This window comes from Schistocerca americana, chromosome 3 (genome assembly GCF_021461395.2).
Source record: "Schistocerca americana isolate TAMUIC-IGC-003095 chromosome 3, iqSchAmer2.1, whole genome shotgun sequence".
Classification (NCBI taxonomy): domain Eukaryota; kingdom Metazoa; phylum Arthropoda; class Insecta; order Orthoptera; family Acrididae; genus Schistocerca; species Schistocerca americana.
In genome coordinates this window covers 258,350,920-258,371,029 of record NC_060121.1, presented here as the reverse complement: position 1 = coordinate 258,371,029, position 20,110 = coordinate 258,350,920, and positions in this window count along the sequence as shown.

The window sequence follows — 20,110 nt, the reverse complement described above, 5'->3', positions numbered from 1 at the left end:
TGATCGTTCCACCGTCGTGCGACATCTACATGCAAAAATTGGTTTTATGAGTACCGCATACTCTAGTCCAAAATCACAAGAATCAGCAGGTGGCCATATGTGCATCTCTGCTTGCTTGTCATCAACTGGCTCGTAAATAACACCAACCATTCCGGTACTGTATCGTTATCTGGTGACGAGAAATGGTGTCTTTATGCTAACATAAGGGAAAAAAAGGAGTGGTTGAGCCCAAACTCCCTGTACAAAGACCTGCGCGCATCCGCAAAAGATAATGTTGTGCATCTGGTGGAACAGCGACGGTGTGGTATACTTCCTAATTGCTTCCCAAGGTGTAACCACCAGTGCTGACATTTACTTTCAACAACTGAGACGTCTTGCTGACGCAGTCAAAGAACAGTGACCAGGAAGACTGCATGAAGTGATGCTACTACACGATAATGGCAGCCCGTGCTCTGTAAGATTGACAAAAAGCGCTGTCTAGCAGTTGGGATGGGAAGTCACTCCGCACTCACCTTATTCACCTGATCTTGCACCTTCACATTTTCATGTTTTCAGCTCTCTGTCGAACAACCTCCAAAGAATTTCCTTTCCGAATGAAAACGCGCTCCAAACATGGCTTGACGAGTTCTTCGCCTCAAAACCACGTGATTTCTACAGTCGTTGAATCCAAAAGTTATCCCAGCTTTGGCAGACTGTTGTAAATACTGAGGAAGAATATGTTATTGATGACTAAACAATCTGATGAAAACACTCTGATGAAAAAGCGCTATGAACTTATGCACCAGCCTAATAGTATCACTTTGTTGTCTGTCTGTCTGACTATCAGACTGTTAAAAATTCTTCTCCTCAGGAACGGGTGGAAGTATAAAGTTGAAATTTATGTCACATACTAAGATCTACGATCCTATGGAGATGTAAAAAACTGAAGCTTCTAAGTCAGTGCAATCAAAAGGTATTGCCATTTATGTCACATATTTTGATACTTGCAAACACGCTAATCAAAATTTATAGAGTACTTTCCGTTGACGTAGGATCAAAAAATTTGGCAAGGGGCAAGGTTTCAAGGTAAAGGTAAAGAAAGAAATCCGAAAATTGTGAATTTGTAATTATATCAAACGAATAATTTTTTTTTTTTTCATTTGTTATCCGAGTCTGTCCGGTCGTCTGTTAAGACTCTGTTTCTCAGGAACGGGTAGATATAACAAGCTCGAATTCGTGTCACATACTGAGGTCTACAGTCCCTTCAAGGTTAAAAAACTTAAGCTTCTAAGTCTATGCAATCAAAAGGTAGTGCCATTTATGTCACATATATTGATACCCGCAAACTCACTCATCAAAACATATAGCGTATTACCCGTTGACCGATAATTCTGAAATTTGGCATGAAGCAAAGTTTCACAGAACAAGTAAAGGGAAAAAAATCAGAAAATGACTAATTCGTAATTATATCACACGAAAAAATATTTCTTTCGTCATTTGTCATCCGAATTCAAACTTTCTCGAAAGTTTTGGGATTCCTGTGACCAAAGCGAGTATGTTGCCAATATCAACGTAAGAGCCTAAAATCGTTGAGATTCTCGATTCCCAGGATGGAGGAACTGTCTATACATGAAATTAGGGTTGTATGGGACCCTCAGCATGCGAGACCTACTAGCAACTGTCCAAGTTTTTCCTGTTTGTTTGTTTAAGCATATGATGGTTTTCCAGAAAGTAATGCACCGCACCTTTTTTCTCAGCCGAAAACAATGCTACGAATGCGAAACGTTACGTATGTATTATTTGAAGTCTCCGGAGTGAGCGCGCCTAGTTTCCGTCACTTCCGGCAGATAGTGTAGCTGCAGGATAGTTTCAAAATGGCGTCTGCAGACGATGTACGTTACAAGCAACGTGCCGTCATTGAATTTCTCACTGCAGAGAAAGAAACTGTGGGAAATCCACAAACGCTTGTGCAAAGTCTACGGAGCATCTGCTGTCGACAGAAGTACAATTAGTCGTTGGGCATGGAGGGTGAGGTCTTCAGAAGGCGGTTCGGCGGAGCTCCACTATTTGCAGCGGTTGGGGAGACCATCCACAGCTGTTACACCTGACATGTTGCAGCGCTTACGTTGTCATTTGCGAGGATAGACGCATTACGACTCGGCAGTTGGCGGTGCTTCTGTCAGTCAGCAAAGGAAGTGTGGATGCAGTTATCCGCACTCTTGGATATTGAAAAGTGTGTGCAAGATGGGTTCCATGGTGTCTAACGGTGGATCTCAGATCGCACAGAAAAACATTTGTCTTGATTTGTTTCAAAGTTCTGAAGCTCAGGGGGAGGCCTTCTTGTCCCGGATTGCGACAGGTCATGAAACCTGGGTTCACCATTTTGAGCCCAAAACAAAACGATAGTCGATGGAATGGCGCCATTCTCACTCCCCACAGAAGAAATAATTCAAAGCAACTGCTTTCACCGGTAAGGTCATGATCACTGTGTTCTGAGACTGTGAAGGTGTGATTCTCATTAATGTGATGCCAAGAGGCGGTACCATTAATTCAGAAGCAAATGTCAACACATTAACAAAACTCAAGACACGCTTTCAGAGACTTGGGCGCTACAGCAACCCAGGAGATGTTTTGCTGTAACACGATAACATTCGGCTCCACAGTCTGAGGACTGCTGAACACATGGCGAAACAGGATTGGAGAGTGTTACCCTATCCACCCTATAGCCCTGACCTAGTCCCCTCAGACTTCCACTTGTTTGGGCCATTAAAGGATTCCATTCATGGAAGACATTTTGAGGGCGATGATGAGGTGATTGACACAGCGAAGCACTGGCTTTGCCACGAGGAGAAGGATTGGTCCCGACAGGGCATACATGCCCTTGTTTCACGCTGGAGGAAGGCCATAGAACGGGATAGGGGTTACATGGAAAAATAGGGTGTGTAGATAAAACAGCATTCTTTTGTCCCTGTAATTCTCATTATTTTCAATAAAGAACTGTTGAAGAAAAAAGCGTGGTGCATTACTTTCTGGGCAACCCTCGTACATGACTGTAGTCCTTGTTCACACGGTAATTCCTGTGACACAGTATCGTTGTAAGAGGCTGGAGGAGGCAAAACAATGTGACGCATCCCAAGACAAAGTGGAGTATCGTGCGGTAATTCGTTTTCTGTTTATCAAGGGGAACAACGATGTAACAATCCACGCTGAGCTGGTGGTCACCCGCTATGTTCCACGACTGCTCATACCCCTTCAAAGGTCCGCTGTACCGAGTCATCATCGGAAATGCTGCAGCTCTTTTGCACCAGTCTAGTTGACTTCTGCAGCCGCCTGATCAGCAACCATGGACCAGTGTTGAGTATATTACTATGGCCCCGAGACAAAGGAGCAAAGCAAGTACCAGAAACATATGGATTGATCACTGCCGAAAAGGTTAAGAGCCAACCATAATCGGACAAGTTGAGGCTGAGAGTTTCTTGAGACCACCATTCTGTGGATCTAACAGATTACGCTCGTAAGGAGCAAACCGTCACAGGAACATACTAGCGAACTCTACTGATGAGGTCACGGGAGTGTCTTACGACGAAACGTCGCAGGAAGCTGACCAAAGGTGTGTTTATAATCCATGACACTGTCCCAGCTCATTCTGCACAGGATTCAGTCACTTATTTGGGATATTACATTTTGCTTTACCGCCTTTATTCTCCTGACATGGAACTCAGCGACTTAGATGAAGAAGCTAATGAGCTCCAGGCATTTCCACGATGACTACGAGGTCATCTTTGAAATGTAACTTTCCTTGAATAACCAAAATGTAGTCCTCTACAACCAAGGGCTCCGCCAAGTCATTCCACGTTGGGAAAAAGTGTCGCATTCAAGGGCGAATATGCAGAGAAAGACGAACACCATTACCAAGTTTCATGTTTGCTGCTTGACTTTTTTAAGTAATTAAAATATTATGGCTAATGCTCGTTACGTGCTATTTTCCTTTACGCTGCGTAATCATACTTTCCAGCAAGTTCGACGTGACTTAGGTCTCCTCGAGCATCAGCAGCAGCAGTTGTTGAATAATTTGGGAACCAAGTAAGTAGTATGCAGTTTTCGGCATTCTCTTACAGCCTTTAGACTAGGCACGTTATCCAGTGGAATCAGGGACATAATTAGGCTAGGCCAACCAGGATGAACCCCTGGGGCCACCGAGGAGGAAGGACCTCCTGGCGTCTGAAGGAAAGAGATGAAAAATGAATAAAGAAAAATGAAAATGGAGAGGAGAATTGGAAAAATTAGTAAAACCGAACCTTCACATGACTCCTGTGCCACCCCCCCCCCCCCTCCTGCTTCCTAGTATTACCCGACATACGCAGATCAGGTGCCTTGCTGCTAAGTATGGCAGACATAGTGGCATTGGAAATACTACCCGCCAGGATAGCCGAGAGTGCTAACACGCTGCTTCCTGGACTAGGGTAAGCGCGCCGGCCCCGGATCGAATCCGCCTGGTGGATTAACGACGACGGCCGGTGTGTCGCCCAGCCTGGATGTGGTTTTTAAGCGGTTTTCCACATCCTACTAGGTGAATACAGGGCTCGTCCCCACGTTCCGCCTCAGACTCGCACACATTTGAAACACATTCACACTCTTTCCCGATTTACGCCAGACGCAGACAGCTGGGGTACTCTAATTCCATCCCGGGGGGTATGGGATGGCGGCAGGAAGGGCATCTGGCCACCCCTTAAAAATCACCATGTCAAATCCGTTCTTAACCCTGCCGACCCTGCGCGCAATGCGGGATAATGGCAGTAGCAAAAGAAAAAAAAAAGAAAGAAAAGAAAGTGGCACTGGAAATACTGGTTGAAATGGCAGTGTCAAAGAGAGTGACCGCTGGCAACCGATATTGCTGCTGAGACTGGCAATGATATATCGCTCGTGTGTCGTGCCCTTGATGATCTCGTCATCGACGGCACTACTTGATGTGCCAGACCAGGGCGCACAGTACGGCATAAGACGTCATACACAGATCATACTTACTACCAGAAATTATTTACCACCAGAATGAAAGGCAGCATCAAGCAATGACGCCCACAGTGCCGCACCTACTGCACACAGCGTCGTTCGATGGCCAAAGATCCAGTGCTAGAAAGACGACAAACCAAGAAAATGTGAGCTCACTGAATTGGAATTGGAGATACGGATTATACCGAAATAAAAACGAGATACATAATTATTTGTCAGCAAAAGCACAATTTTCAAATCAGATTTCGTTCCGTTAATAGCGAAACTTTCCAAGACGTCTCTAGATATAAAACGAACATTAGATTTACGAGAAAAATAGACCTTAAAGCAGTAAACCGACCTATCATCCTTTAGAAATTCTTACGAAAATGTATTGGTTCAAATGGTTCAAATGGCTCTGAGCACTATGGGACTTAACATCATAGGTCTTCAGTCCCCTAGAACTTAGAACTACTTAAACCTAACTAACCTAAGGACATCACACACATCCATGCCCGAGGCAGGATTCGAACCTGCGACCGTAGCAGTCACGCGGTTCCAGACTGAAGCGCCTAGAAAATGTATTATTTCTGATGATGTGTGCACGGGAAAAGGGTTGTGACACAATACGAGACACTCGACTTCTGGATCATTATCCACACAAATGTATACGGAAATGCACTTGGCACAGAAATTTCGTAGGACATGGATAATTTGAGTGGTGTCTGTTCAGTCAGACATACCCGAGATAACAGGCACCGCTCATATCTACAATTCTACGGGCGCGAGGGCTGCCTGATAGAAAGGCTGTCTGGATTCACGACCAGTGTTCTATCTCCTACGGGAATCATAAATCTGAGAGTTTTAATAGGCGGAGGTCGTTACGGTGCGACGGGAAGCAAGTTGGGAATTTGAGTCTGACGGAAAGCGTTTCCGGATGGCCGAGACGGTAGCCAGCACGGTAGCTCGGCGTGTTCGGTCAGAGGGCTGGCTTCAACGATGAACTTGACGGTGTGTCATGTGACGTCCGCCCAGACCAAATGCCGAAAACAATAAGGAACAAAATGAAGGAAAGAAAGGCGATCGCCGGCCGGGGTGGCCGAGAGGTTCTAGGCGCTACAGTCTGGAACGCGCGACCGCTACGGTCGCAGGTTCGAATCCTGCCTCGGGCATGGATATGTGTAATGTCCTTAGGTTAGTTAGGTTTAAGTAATTCTATGTTCTAGGGCTCTGATGGCCTTAGAAGTTATGTCCCATAGTGCTGAGAGCCATTTGAGCCCAAAAAAAGGCGATCAAGGCAACCGTTCTAGGGAAGCAGAGCATAGGGTTCGAGTCCTGGTCCGGCACAAATTGTCAGTTCTTACTGTTACATTGCCGTAATGCCCTGTGCGGCTGGGACTCATCATTTCCTTTCTATCTCTCTCCTTCCCACTTTCTTTGCATTCCTGTCACACCAAATATTCAAGAATGGATAATTTGTGGTAGTCTGATTTTCTTGTAATAACAACATTTACAAAATCCAGACTTCTCCAAGACAGACAGCTTTATTCAAGCCGTTGTAAATATTTTGGGTGACTGGTTTGCAAAATCAAATTACCATGAATGTAGCTGCCTTCTTGAAATTCAATACATATATGAACCTGTGATAATTTATGTTGTGCGTCCGCAAAAAGGTGCAGTCGATTTTACGCCTGTATCTTGAGTGTCAAGGATTGACAGAGATCAGGTTTTGTTGATAGCTTACCTTCTCACTGTTATCGTTACGCCGTGCTCTTACTCCATCCCACGGTTTTCTTAAGATTTTGCTGACCAGGGATGGACGCATCCGTGCTGCTCGCTACCGCCTCATCTCAGACCGATGCCAGGCAGCGGCGTGGGCTGCTGCAAGGACCTCTATACAAGGTGTTACAAAAAGGTACGACCAAACTGTCAGGAAATATTCCTCACACACAAATAAAGAAAATATGTTATGTGGACATGTGTCCGGAAACGCTTAATTTCCATGTTAGAGCTCATTTTAGTTTCTTCCACCTATGCTCAATGGAGCACGTTATCATGATTTCATACGGGATACTCTACCTGTGCTGCTAGAACATGTGCCTTTACAAGTACGACACAACATGTGGTTCATGCACGATGGAGCTCCTGCACATTTCAGGCGAAGTATTCGTACGCTTCTCAACAACGGATTCGGTGACCGATGGATTGGTAGAGGCGGACCAATTCCATGGCCTCCACGCTCTCCTGACCTCAACCCTCTTTAACTTTCATTTATGGGGGCATTTGAAAGCTCTTGTCTACGCAACCCCGATACCAAATGTAGAGACTCTTCGTGCTCGTATTGTGGACGGCTGTGATACAATACGCCATCTCCAGGGCTGCATCAGCGCATCGGGGATTCCATGCAGCCGCCGGGGGGGGGGGGGGGGGGGTGAATGCATGTATCCTCGCTAACGGAGGGCAATTTGAACATTTCCTGTAACAAAATGTTTGAAGTCACGCTGGTACGTTCTGTTGCTGTGTGTTTCCATTCCATGATTAATGTGATTTGAAGAGAAGTAATAAAATGAGCTCTAACATGGAAAGTAAGCATTTCCGGGCACATGTCCACATAACATATTTTCTTTCTTTGTGTGTGAGGAATCTTTCCTGAAAGTTTGGCCGTACCTTTTTGTAACACCCTGTATTGTTGAGAGCCACGTTCCGATACATTGTTTACTCTAAGAGGAAATGCAGAAAGTAGCCGCCGCACGATTAAGGCAAATATTCAGCGATAACAAGATTTAACAGAGCTAACATCTAACTACACTACTGGCCATTAAAATTGCTACACCAAGAAGAAATACAGATGATAACGGGTATTCATTGGACAAATATATTACACCTGAACTGACATGTCATTACATTTTCACGCAATTTGGGTGAATGGCTCTGAGCACTATGCGACTCAACTTCTGAGGTCATCAGTCGCCTAGAACTTAGAACTAATTAAACCTAACTAACCTAAGGACATCACACACATCCATGCCCGAGGCAGGATTCGAACCTGCGACCGTAGCGGTCACGCGGTTCCAGACTGAAGCGCCTTTAACCGCACGGCCACACCGGCCGGCTTTGGGTGAATAGATCCTAAGAAATCAGTACCCAGAACAACCACCTCTGGCCGTAATAACGACCTTAATACGCCTGAACATTGAGTCAAACAGAGCTTGGATGACGTGTACAGGTACAGCTGCCCATGCAGCTTCAACGAGATACCACAGTTCATCAACAGTAGTGACTGGCGTATTGTGAGGAGCCAGTTGTTCGGCCACCATTGACCAGACGTTTTCAATTGGTGAGAGATCTGGAGAATGTGCTGGCCAGGGCAGCAATCGAACATTTTCTGTATCCACAAAGGCCCGTACAGGAGCTGCAACGTGTGGTCGTGCATTATCCTGCTGAAATGTAGGGTTTCGAAGGGTTCGAAGGAAGGGTAGAGCCACGGGTCGTAACACATCTGAAATGTAACGTCCACTGTTCAAAGTGCCGTCAATGCGAACAAGAGGTGTCCGAGACGTGTAACCAATGGCACCCCATACCATCAAGCCAGGTGATACGCCAGTATGGCGATGACGAATACACGCTTACAATGTGTGTTCACCGCAATGTTGCCAAACACGGATGCGACCATCATGACGCTGTAAACAGAACCTGGATTCATCCGAAATAATGACGTTTTGCCATTCGTGCACCCAGGTTCGTCGTTGAGTACACCATCGAGGGCGTTCCTGTCTGTGATGCAGCGTCAAGGGTAACCGCAGCCATGGTCTCCGAGCTGATAGTCCATGCTGCTGCAAACGTCATTGAACTGTTCGTGCAGATGGTTGTTGGGTGCAAACGTCCCCACCTGTTGACTCAGGGATCGAGACGTGGCTGCACGATCCGTTACAGCCATGCGGATAAGATGCCTGACATCTCGACTGATAGTGATACGAGGCCGTTGGGATCCAGCACGGCGTTCCGTATTACCCTCCAGAACCCACCGACTCCATATTCCGCTAACAGTCATTGGATCTCGACCAACGCGAGCAGCACTGTCGAGATACGATAAACCGCAATCGCGATAGGCTGCAATCCGACCTTTATCAAAGTCGGAAACGTGATTGTACGCATTTCTCCTCCTTACACGAGGCATCACAACAACGTTTCACCAGACAACGCCGGACAACTGCTGTTTGTGTATGAGAAATCTGTTGGAAACTTTCCTCATGTCAGCACGTTGTAGGTGTCGCCACCGGCGCTAACCTTGTGTGAATGCTCTGAAAAGCTTTTCATTTGCATATCACAGCATCTTCTTCCTGTCGGTTAAATTTCGCGTCTATAGCACGTCATCTTCGTGGTATAGCAATTTTAATGGCCAGTAGTGTATCTTAGTGTATGCACAATCCTTCTGACGTATCTAACAGAACCTATAGCTACTGCAAAAGCCTAGCGTTAATTTTCAAAGCTATAAATATTTTAAAAAAATAACTTTTGGCACTTGGGGATCCAAGCAAAAATTAATATTTTGAATAAAAGTAGACAGTGGTGAGTATAACGGTATATTTTTGAATTAAGTCAACGGTGGAAAAATAATGCCAGTCAAAAACTTCATAAAATACTTACGTTTACACTGAGTTAGGGCCGGTTACCTGAATAGGAGAAAAAGTGTGGCGTATTGTCCGACTGGAGAACGAGCAGAACAAGAAAGTGGAAAAGTCTTAACAGGCATCTGAAAACTATCTGCTGGGTCAGAACAAAAACGTGAATTTATAGGCATGGCAGTAGTTGCGAGGAGTTAGATCTTCACCAAATTATCGTAATTTAAATTTTCTTTAATTTCCTTCAGTTACTTCAGCGAAATTGTAGACCAGCTTCAAGTACCTTAGGTATCATTGCTTGCCCCACCTTTTTCCACCTTTGCCTGTTCTCAGTCTCGAACAACATTGATGTTTATGGGACAGTTAAACTATATACTTCCTCCCCACTCATTGTGTTTCAAATTACACATTGATGCATCGCAGTTCCTTAGAAAAGTTCCTACTAATCTTACAATATTAAAAATAATGCCTGTAATAGTAGACAAAGTTACAGTTTTCCAAAGTATATGGGCTCTTACCTATCTACTGGGTTAAATACCTAAGATGTATCCCCACTTTTATTTAATGAATAGTTCAACATACCAGAACAATCCTTTCATCAAATAATATTACGCAGAGGTGTACGTAATTCAGTTATTTAATACCCCTAACTCTTGTATCAACTGAGATACTGGCTCGAGTAAGGTTTTTATAGACGGAATTGTTTCTGGTAGCATTTGAAAGTTCTTGAAAAACGAGGACGTTGATATACCTCTTCTTAACATTTGCTTGAAAGTTTTCGCAACAGCATCTGAGAAATCTACTAAAAGTAAGAAGCACACCAGAAAGCCCCTTTTATGATGTGAACACTGTAAAGCAGTGTTCTCATGCCGTGCTCCTCCACTGCGTCAAGTTTTCCGGCAGTTCACCTGCCTGCACTGCAGAACCAACAGAAAATTTTTGTTTTATGGAACTGCCTGCTGTTATACACTGAAGAGCCAAGGAAACTAGTACACCTGCCTAATATCGTGTAGGGCCCTGGCGACCACGCAGAAGTGCCGCAACACGACGTGGCATGGACTCGACTAATGTCTGAAGTAGTGCTGGAGGGAACTGACACCATGTATCTTGCAAGGCTGTCCATAAATCCATAAAGTACGATGGGGTGAAGATCTCTTCTGAAAAACAAGTTCCAAGACATCCCAGATATGCTCACGTCTGCGGAGTTTGGTAGACAGCGGAAGTGTTTAAACTCAGAAGAGTGTTCCTGGAGACACTCTGCAGCAATTCTGGCGTGTGGGGTGTCGCAACGTCATGCTGGAATTCCCCAAGTCCGTCAGACTGCACAATGGACATGAATGGGTGCTTAAGTACGTGTCACCTGTCAGAGTCGTACCTACACATATCAGGGGTCCCATATCACTCCAACTGCACACGTCCCACAACATTACAGAGCGTCCGTCAGCTCGAACAGTCCCCTGCTGATATGCAGGGTCCATGGATTCATGAAGTTGTCTCCATACACGTAGACGATACAATTTGAAACGAGACTCGTCCGACCAGGCAACATGTTTCCAGTCATCAACAGTCCAATGTCGGTGTTGATAGGCCCAGGTAAGGCGTAAAGCTTCGTGTCGTGCAGTCATCAAGGGTACACGAGTGGGCCTTCGGCTCCGACAGCCCATATCGATGATGTTTCGTTGAACGATTCGCAGGCCGATCCTTGCTGATGGTCCAGCATTGAAATCTGCAGCAATTTGCGAAGGGGTTGCACTTCTGTCATGTTGAACTATTCTCTTCAGTCGTCGCTGCTTCCGTTCTTGCAGGATCTTTTTCCGGCCGTGGCGCTTTATCGAAGATTTGATGTTTTCCGGATTCCAGGTATTCACGGTACACTCGTAAAATGGTCATACGGGAAGATCCTCACATGATCGTTACCTCAGAGATGCTGTGTCCCATCGCTCTTGTGCCAACTATAACTGATAAATCTTGATAACCTCAAACTGTAGCAGCAATAACCGATCTAACAACTGCACCAGACACTTGTCTTACTTAAATAGGGTTTGCCAACCGCAGCGTAGTATTGTGCCTGTTTACGTATCTCTGTATTTGAATACGCATGCCTGTACCAGTTTCTTTGGCGCTTCAGTGTATGACAACTCTTTTCTGCTTCTAAATTTCTTGCATAGAAATATGTAGATAAGCAAGAATCTAAATTTGCCACGTGTATGTTTCGAATGTCAAGCAAATCCTGTAAAACAGTATAATTGTATAGTAATACCAATAGTAGTTTTATTCAACCTCAGATCACTTTTACAAGGATACTTGACGAACTGGGGTGTTACAGTATATGGAGGAAAGTATGCCTCATAGTAGGACCCATCCCAGTATTTAGCTGAAGTAATTTGGGGAAACCACAGAAAACAAAAATCTGGTTGCCCGCATGGGGACTTGAGCCCCTTCCGAAGGCAAGTCGATCTATTAAAATCAGTGGAACCTCCTTAGATTCATCCCTAGAGTACAATATTATTTAGAATTGGAAGGAAAATCAGCATTGGCCGTATTTTGTTGTTTTATTGTCAGCAAAATAGATTTTCGGTCACTTAGTGACCATCCTCAGTGCTGTAATATACAATTAAAATTGGTAGGTACTGGTATCAAGCTATAACCATAAGCTTAGAGCGATCACATGTGATACCAGTGCCTACCAATTTTAATTGTATATTACAGCACTGAGGATGGTCACTAAGTGACCGAAAATCGATTTTGCTGACAATAAAACAACAAAATACGGCCAATGCTGATTTTCCTACCAATTCTATCCACTATTTGGTCGTGGTGCACACAACACGCCATGGAGTCGCCAATCAACAATATTATTTGTTTATCCATTATCACAAAAGAGTTATTTCACAGAGTAAAAAGCTAGTTATATACTGTCAATGGATTACTCAAAACCAGTCAATGCACACGCTGTACACACATACTTTTATGATGTAAAAAGCTGCTGCTACAATATACATTCATTCTTAAGGCCAGTCACTGCACATACAATCAGCTAAGCAACTGATATCAGGACCATGACAAGGATGCTTGATTTCAATTTTATGTGCCACAACTTCCCATTTGCCTGTTAGAAAAAACCGTGTCAGTGTCCCTTATTATCCGACAGTGATTCGGATTCCTAGCCCGGCATGAAAACTTCCCTGTCCTTTGGCTAGGACGAAATGCCACAGCTAAAGGACTGCCGGGTTCCCCAGTTTGACTCTGTGGAGAGTACTCACAAGAACATAACTATGACGGACGATATGTTTCAATGAGTCCAAGAAGCATGGAGGAAATGTCAGAGACACTCGGGTTTCACATTTCGGCAGCAACTTGATCGCGTGGTGCGGTTGGGGGAGAGGGGGGGGGGGGGGGGGGGGGGGGCGAGGCGAGGCGCTGCCGCAGTCGCAGACATGTCACGTAGGCCAATCCGCTGACGCGAGAGTTCCAGTAAATACCACGGCCACACTCTTGCCAACCAGTGTCGCTAATTCCTAGAACTCCACTCTTATCGTTCTCAGGAATGGCCTATGGAATGACCTGTTTGTTCCACCAGTGTCTCTGTTACCACAAGTGTAGGGTGGCTACGAAATGTTCGTCGAACATTTAAATGGTGTACATCCAAACACAAAATTTACATTGGAGGTAGAGAAGGAAGGGAAGTTACCTTTTTTAGATGTGTTGGTAGAGCGAAAGCCGGATGGACGACTGGGCCATTCTGTGTACAGGAAGCCAACCCATACAGATTTATATCTGCATAGCCATAGCTTCCATCATCCGTCTCAGAAGAGAGCTATGCTGAATACTTTAGTACACAGAGCCAGGACTATTTCCGACAAGGACCACCTTGGTCCCGAGATTAACCATTTGACGACTGTTTTCAAGAGGAATGGTTATTCTGCCGGTGAAATTAAATCAGTATTGTCCAAGAAAGTAAGACACGATGCCAGCCATATACAAGAAGAGGACCAACACATAGCGCGGCTTCCTTTTTGCGGTGCTACGACGAGCAAGATAGCCAGAGTCCTGAAGAGGCAAGGAATAAAACCAGTTTTCCGACCACCTAGGAAAATTAAGGAAATGTTGAGATCAGTCAAAGATAGTCTCGGCTTAAGAGTGCCGGGAATTCATACTATTCCTTGCGAATGCGGCAAGAATTACGTGGGCCAGTCTGTAAGAACCGTTGCCGACCGCTGCATCGAGCACCAGCGCCACCTAAAATACAGGTATTTGGAAAAATCAGCGGTGGCTTTTTTTTTTCTTTATTGTTATTTTGAAACCTGTATTACAGGCAGGCCTGCAGCAGCATACGACGCCGCTCTTTGGCCGCAGAGAAACACAAATACACAAATGAATACATTGAGAGAAAAAACATGGTGGACATATAAACGGAGACAAACACTTTTTAAAATACAAGGTGCAGTTCACGGGCGTAGAGTCCAAGATAAAATTGTTCAGACACTTGGACACAGACAGAGACGAAAATTGTCACACGTGAACGTAGGTGCACAAAACGAATAACACACAAAACGACGACACACACAGAACACGAGGCATTGATCTCCGGCGCGCCAGCGGTGGCTGAACGTAGCCTGCTTAACAAGCATAAGATTTTATTTGAAGAAACCAGAGTAATAGCCCACGCATCGAATTACTGGGACTCTGTGATCCGGGAAGCAGTCGAAATTAGACTTAGCGATAATAACTTTAACAGAGACAGCGGCTATGCACTTAGCAACACTTGGAAGAGTGCACTGGATAAAGAAAAATCGCAGAGAAGAACTTCCCGCACTTTACCTCCTAATTCAAGGGATGGCGCTGCGAGCAACGCAGGATAGAAACTACATCTATGGAAGTAGAGGGCACCACTTCACTACGCACCATATCGCTGTTGCTATGACGTATTCCAGCCAATCAGAAGCCGTCCCTGGCATATAAAACTGGGAACCTCGCTAGTTCACGACTCCGCTCCCCCTACCTTTTATAAATCCCTCCAAATCCTTGAACGCCATGCTCTCCGCCTCGCCTATCGCATCCGTCTCCCCTCCCCCACGCGGATCCTCTATGATCTCATCCCCTTCCCCCACCTCCTCCTTTTCCTTGAAAGGATACGGATCCTGTACACCTCCCGCAAACTCGATCCTCCTCACCCGCTCGTCTCCCCGATCCTCTCCCACCCCCGCCCGCTGCCGCGCCTGTATTCGCACGTCCCACCCGGTCTCCACCTCTCCACCCTCCTTACCCTCTCCCAAGGTGGCTTCCGCCAGCTCCCCCTCCCTGATGATGCCCTCCTCCCTTCCATCTACCCCTCCTACCAACTTTGATCCTCCCGCCCTCCTCCTGTACTTATTCCTCCGTGCACCCTCCCTCCCTCCTCTCCCTTTTCCCTCCCTCCTCCTTTTCTCCCCCCCTCCTCCCCCGGGCCTCCCCTCCCCTGTTCCTCTCCTCCTGCCCCCGACTCCTCAGCCATTGGCATCCTTTTTCTCCCCTCTCCCCCACCTCCCCCTTCTACCCCTCTTGGCAGGTCCCCGGACTCGCACACGTTACGTGGACATTCGCGCGCCGGAGGTCGCCGCCATCAGTGTTTTGTGTGTTTAGTGTTTAGTGTTTAGTGTTCACCGTCCCCTCCATCGTTCACCAGTGCCATCATCATCTTCAGTGGTTGTGCGTCGTCTCATCAGCTAGCAGTGTGGATTATCGACGAGTGTGAACGGCTCCGTGATTGTCTCTATGTGTCTCCTGTTTTATTGCCCACCGCTCTGTGACTTATGTGTCTTCTCACTGTTTTTGCTGCTTGTGTCTTCTATGGCTGAAGAGCAGCGTAGTGTGCTGCTGACAGCCTGCCTGTTGTATAGGTTTTAAAATAACAATAAAGTAAAAAAAAAAAAAATAGTTCACGACAGTCAGTTTTAGCCCTGACGACGACCATGGAGGTAGTGGTCGAAAGCTTGGAGTTTTATCCTGAATTGACGCGGCATGTAGACCGAGAGATGTTTACACAAGTGTAGGGTGATGATAAACTGTGCTCTACCTAAGCGGATTAGGACAGAAAATGTCCTTCCATAAAAAGTGAGACGTTGAGCTCAGAAAATTTTTGTATTAACCTTTGAAGAATTTAAGTTAAGGTTTTACAGAGCAAAAAAAAAAGAAAAGAAAATGGTGTGCAAAATTGTATATTGATATTTACTTGTTGTACCTTTTTAACATATCCTGATCACCATGTCTGTCTGACCACGTAACTGCATTCATTATCAGGACACTAGTACAATCGGATAACTTGAACTTACAAAACAGGATGAGAGAGAGAGAGCGAGCGAGAGAACTGCAACTGAAAGAGTACTCAAAGATACTCACCCGGCTCCAACGCTGGCCTGAAGTGCATCGCCAAAGAACGGATCAATCAGACGCATGTAGTTTGCATCTTGCATGAACATTAACTCCACCCTTCCCTCCAGTTCTTACATCGGGCACTCGATTTCGTGATTGCTAACATCGTATAAATATAGGTTTGCTCTGCAATGATCGAGAGACGATATAACGTTTCTGAAGTGTGCGTTCCTGATGAATGAAGAAACGGTTGTTAATCACGGTAATGTAAATTTACGTAACACGAGCTACAAGGCAACAGGTATTCCTCGCTGGGTTCGTCAAATACAGAGGTAACGGCCGTAGAGCGAAGATGTGTGATGTGTCATTCTGGAGAAATTTCTTGTGGTACCTTACTTCATCCCAGCTGTGCCACATTTGACGCACACTTCCTATAAACATTCTATTAATCGTTCTAAAAGAGATATCACTGGATAAATGGCAATCTGTATCGTTCCAGTACGAAGACTTTCAGCTCTCTTCTTATGTTGCGACGCAAATATTGCATGGAAACTTCCCTGACCTTTGGATAGGACGAAATGCCACAGCAAAAGGACTGCCGGGTTCTCCGGTTTGACTCTGCGGAGAGTACTCACAAGAACACAACTATGACAGGATATGTGTCAATGAGTTCAAGTAGCCTACGCCGCTGTATCGTCCACTGACAACATCTCGTGTGTTCATCCAACTCAATGGAGCCCATGGTAGGCTTTGTGAGCACATGTTACAGTGAAGCATAACACTTCGTTTCACTACGAAAATTAATTACTTTACAACTGTAGCGGAACGTCCCAACAGGGGCTGCTTCTGTTACTCAAAATACTGAGTCTGATGTGTAAAGAGCCGTCTACATCGCTAGTGTAATTACTAAATATATTCTGCAGGGCAGAAATACACTTTGGAATTAGTCGCACTTGTAATTTCATACACACACACTTACACAGTATCATCTAGATCAGAGCGTTTTTGGAATCAAAGTGAAACACCAATTGTAATACATGGTGGGCAAGATAAAAGTGGCCGCAAAAATGTTTACAAGTCCTACCTGGCGTTTTTGTGAAATTAGTACTTAGAAAGATTTTTGAGCTCATTTTATGGTGCCCACTTCGTATATAAATAGTAAACAGCTGACATGATGAAATAACGCTGAATGGCTAGCTATTCCACAAAACGCTAAAGAAGACAAACAAATGGGACAAACCACTGGATAAAGTGGAGACGGGCTGTGCCATTCTGTTAAGTCTGCTCTAGCACAGTGCTACGGCGCTGTAGCATTGGGATCTCAAAGTATACCAGGATCACAAACGAACAATACGTTTATTACGTAACTTTATTTTCATGAGGTAATAGTTAAAACGTTATGACTACCCGTCGTAGTGTTTCGAGTTTGTGGATTTCGCTGTTATTGGAGTAGCAGTTGATATTGCCAACCCATTACCGTGCTGGACGTCGTAGTGTAACAGCCTTCTCTAGTCTCTATAAGCACGACCACCGTAGAACCTCACTCGTTCATGCACCAAGGACCTGTCTCGTATCAGCTGGGATGTCTTCAACCGTCAGTCATAGCCTTTGGCTTACGTTAACCAGCAGAAAGAGAGAGAGAGAGACAGAGAGAGGTGAGAGAGAGCAGCGCACGCATGAGATCCTTCAGCAGTCCCTTGGCATGTGTTGCCTGCCCGCTTTTCATTGCGTCTGTTCTGCAAAAAGTCGTCCCATTTTTTCTGCGCTGCCTTGAACCACTAAAATTCTTTGCTGGATTGCGAAGGCTGGTTTAGGGACGACTCTAAATTCTGGCTATGTCAACCACACTATCCGTTTTTTTTTTTTTTTTTTTTTTTTTTTTGGAGGGGACAGGATATGTCTTCTGGGGGGGGGGCAGTGACGGCAGCTGCGCAGCAGACACCCCACCGCCCCTCCCTGTCCTTGGATACCCCACTGACTGCCAGCATAAGCTTCTCATTTGTGGCGTGTGTGTCTGTAATGTTGCAGTGTGAGTAAGCCAGCGCAGTGGGACTGAAACCAATGTGTAGACATTGAAGAAATGGGATGGTCTAAAAAGTGAACTATGGAAGAAATTTCTGTTGGCTGTAAACAAAAACAGCAAATCTACTGAGTACAGATCATGCATAAGCTGCGCTACATTATTGTGTTTCCAGTAGGAAATGATTCATCTAAAGAAACATAGTTGTACGGAATCCCACACTGAAACAATTCCTTTGTGGATACCAGCAGTAATAAAAAACTGTATAACAGCAAAATGTGTTGCAATGCATGCAAAAGATACAAGATTTTTAATGCTATTTCTGATGAACGTTTCAAAGAACTAGGCCAAGAAGGTCAACATTTCAGCTTTCATGCTGCATCCCTCCACTATAAGCAGATGTGTGGTGGTGGTAATGGTCGTAAGTTCCTATGGGACCAAACTGCTGAGGCCATCGGTCCCTAGGCTTACACATTACACACTTAAACCAACTTACGTGAAGGACAACACACACACATACACACACACACACACACACACACACACACACACACACACACACACCCATGCCTGAGGAAGAACTCGAACCTCCGACAGGGGGAGCCACACGAACTGTGGCAAGGCGCCTCAGACCACGCGGCTACCCCGCGTGGCAAGCAGATGTTTCAAAAAACAGGTAGATGCAATCTGAAACAGCATAACGCCTTCCTGTAAATAATAGATTTCAGCTATCAGTCGTCCTTCTTAAATTTTATTGACAGATCTAGATTTCAGATAGAAACTAGCCATTCTCAATCCACTATCATTTTTTATCAATTGAGTAGTATTCAATGAACTGTGGATGAAGCCCGACCAACAGGCATTACATGCATTGATCAAAAATGATAGTGCATTGAGAATGGCTAGTTTCTAGCTGAAATCCAGATCTGCCATTAAAATTTAAAAAGGACGACTGATAGCTGAAATCTATTATTTACATGTCAATATAACAGTCGTTGAGTGGAACAGGCTTTTGAGTGGAAGGTAACCTGATGACGCCTTTGTTATTACGGCCATTTTTAATAAAAACATGCGCTACAAAAGCTGACATGTAGTCTGCTTCACATAGTCAGTTGCATTAGATGACAGCTACAGTACACTGCACAAATATGGATTGATCTCTTATGAATAATGTTTTATTTGCAACGAAATTTCCGGATTTTAAAAAAATGGAAGCAAATATTAAAAATGAAATAGAAGAGAGTACGACTGACTGGAATATTTCATCGGACATGTTACATCATTTCTTTGTCGTCTCTGAACAGGGTGCCAGTATAATAAAAACTTCGAAAAATCGCGAAAGACTTCTTTGAGCTGCTCATTGTATCTTACAGATTACAGGGATTCGATAAAGAGCTTCCAGGAAGAGTTGTGTATTTCCTGAAAACCACAAGTGAATTAGAAAACGAAAAAGAACTACAACCGCTAATTCGTCTTTCGTCTGACAACAAATCTGCAGCGTCGTTGAAAATAACTAAGGTGGATTAAATTACTGTAGTTACAAGTTCTGCTTCAGTATGACACGCGGAAAGGATAAATTTGTAATTAATTAGCCTAACTGATGTATACTGACAGACATGTATTTGTTAGCTGGGTGTACAAGGGATTAAAAATCGAGCCCTGACTTTTCTTCCTGAGAAAGTTGTATTTACTTCCAAACATAAAACTGCTATGTTTCTTTGAATGTCTTTCCGTGATGTCAATATGCTAAACACAAATTAAAAGCAGGAAATTCTTAACAGTGTGCGAGATAAGTGTGCTAGTTTTGCAAGTACTACATGCAGTCATTAATGTTATCCTTTTTGTACAATTAGTGCATAAGGTCTTATAGCCAAATGGAAGTAATATAATTCGCGTCCTCAGAGTCCTTCGTGGTGGCATTCTTCAATAAAATATTCTTGGTTTACAAGCCATTTTATTTGAAGTGACGCAGCTTGTAAACTAAGAAAATTTTATTGAGGTTTTATAGTTCGTAGCCAGCAGCCTTGCCGCCATGGAAACACCACTTGCCGTCGGATCACTGAAGTTAAGAGCTGCTGGAGTTAGCTAGCACTTGGATGGGTCACTGTCTGGGTCTGACGAGTGACGTTGGAAAGCGGTGCCCTCAGCC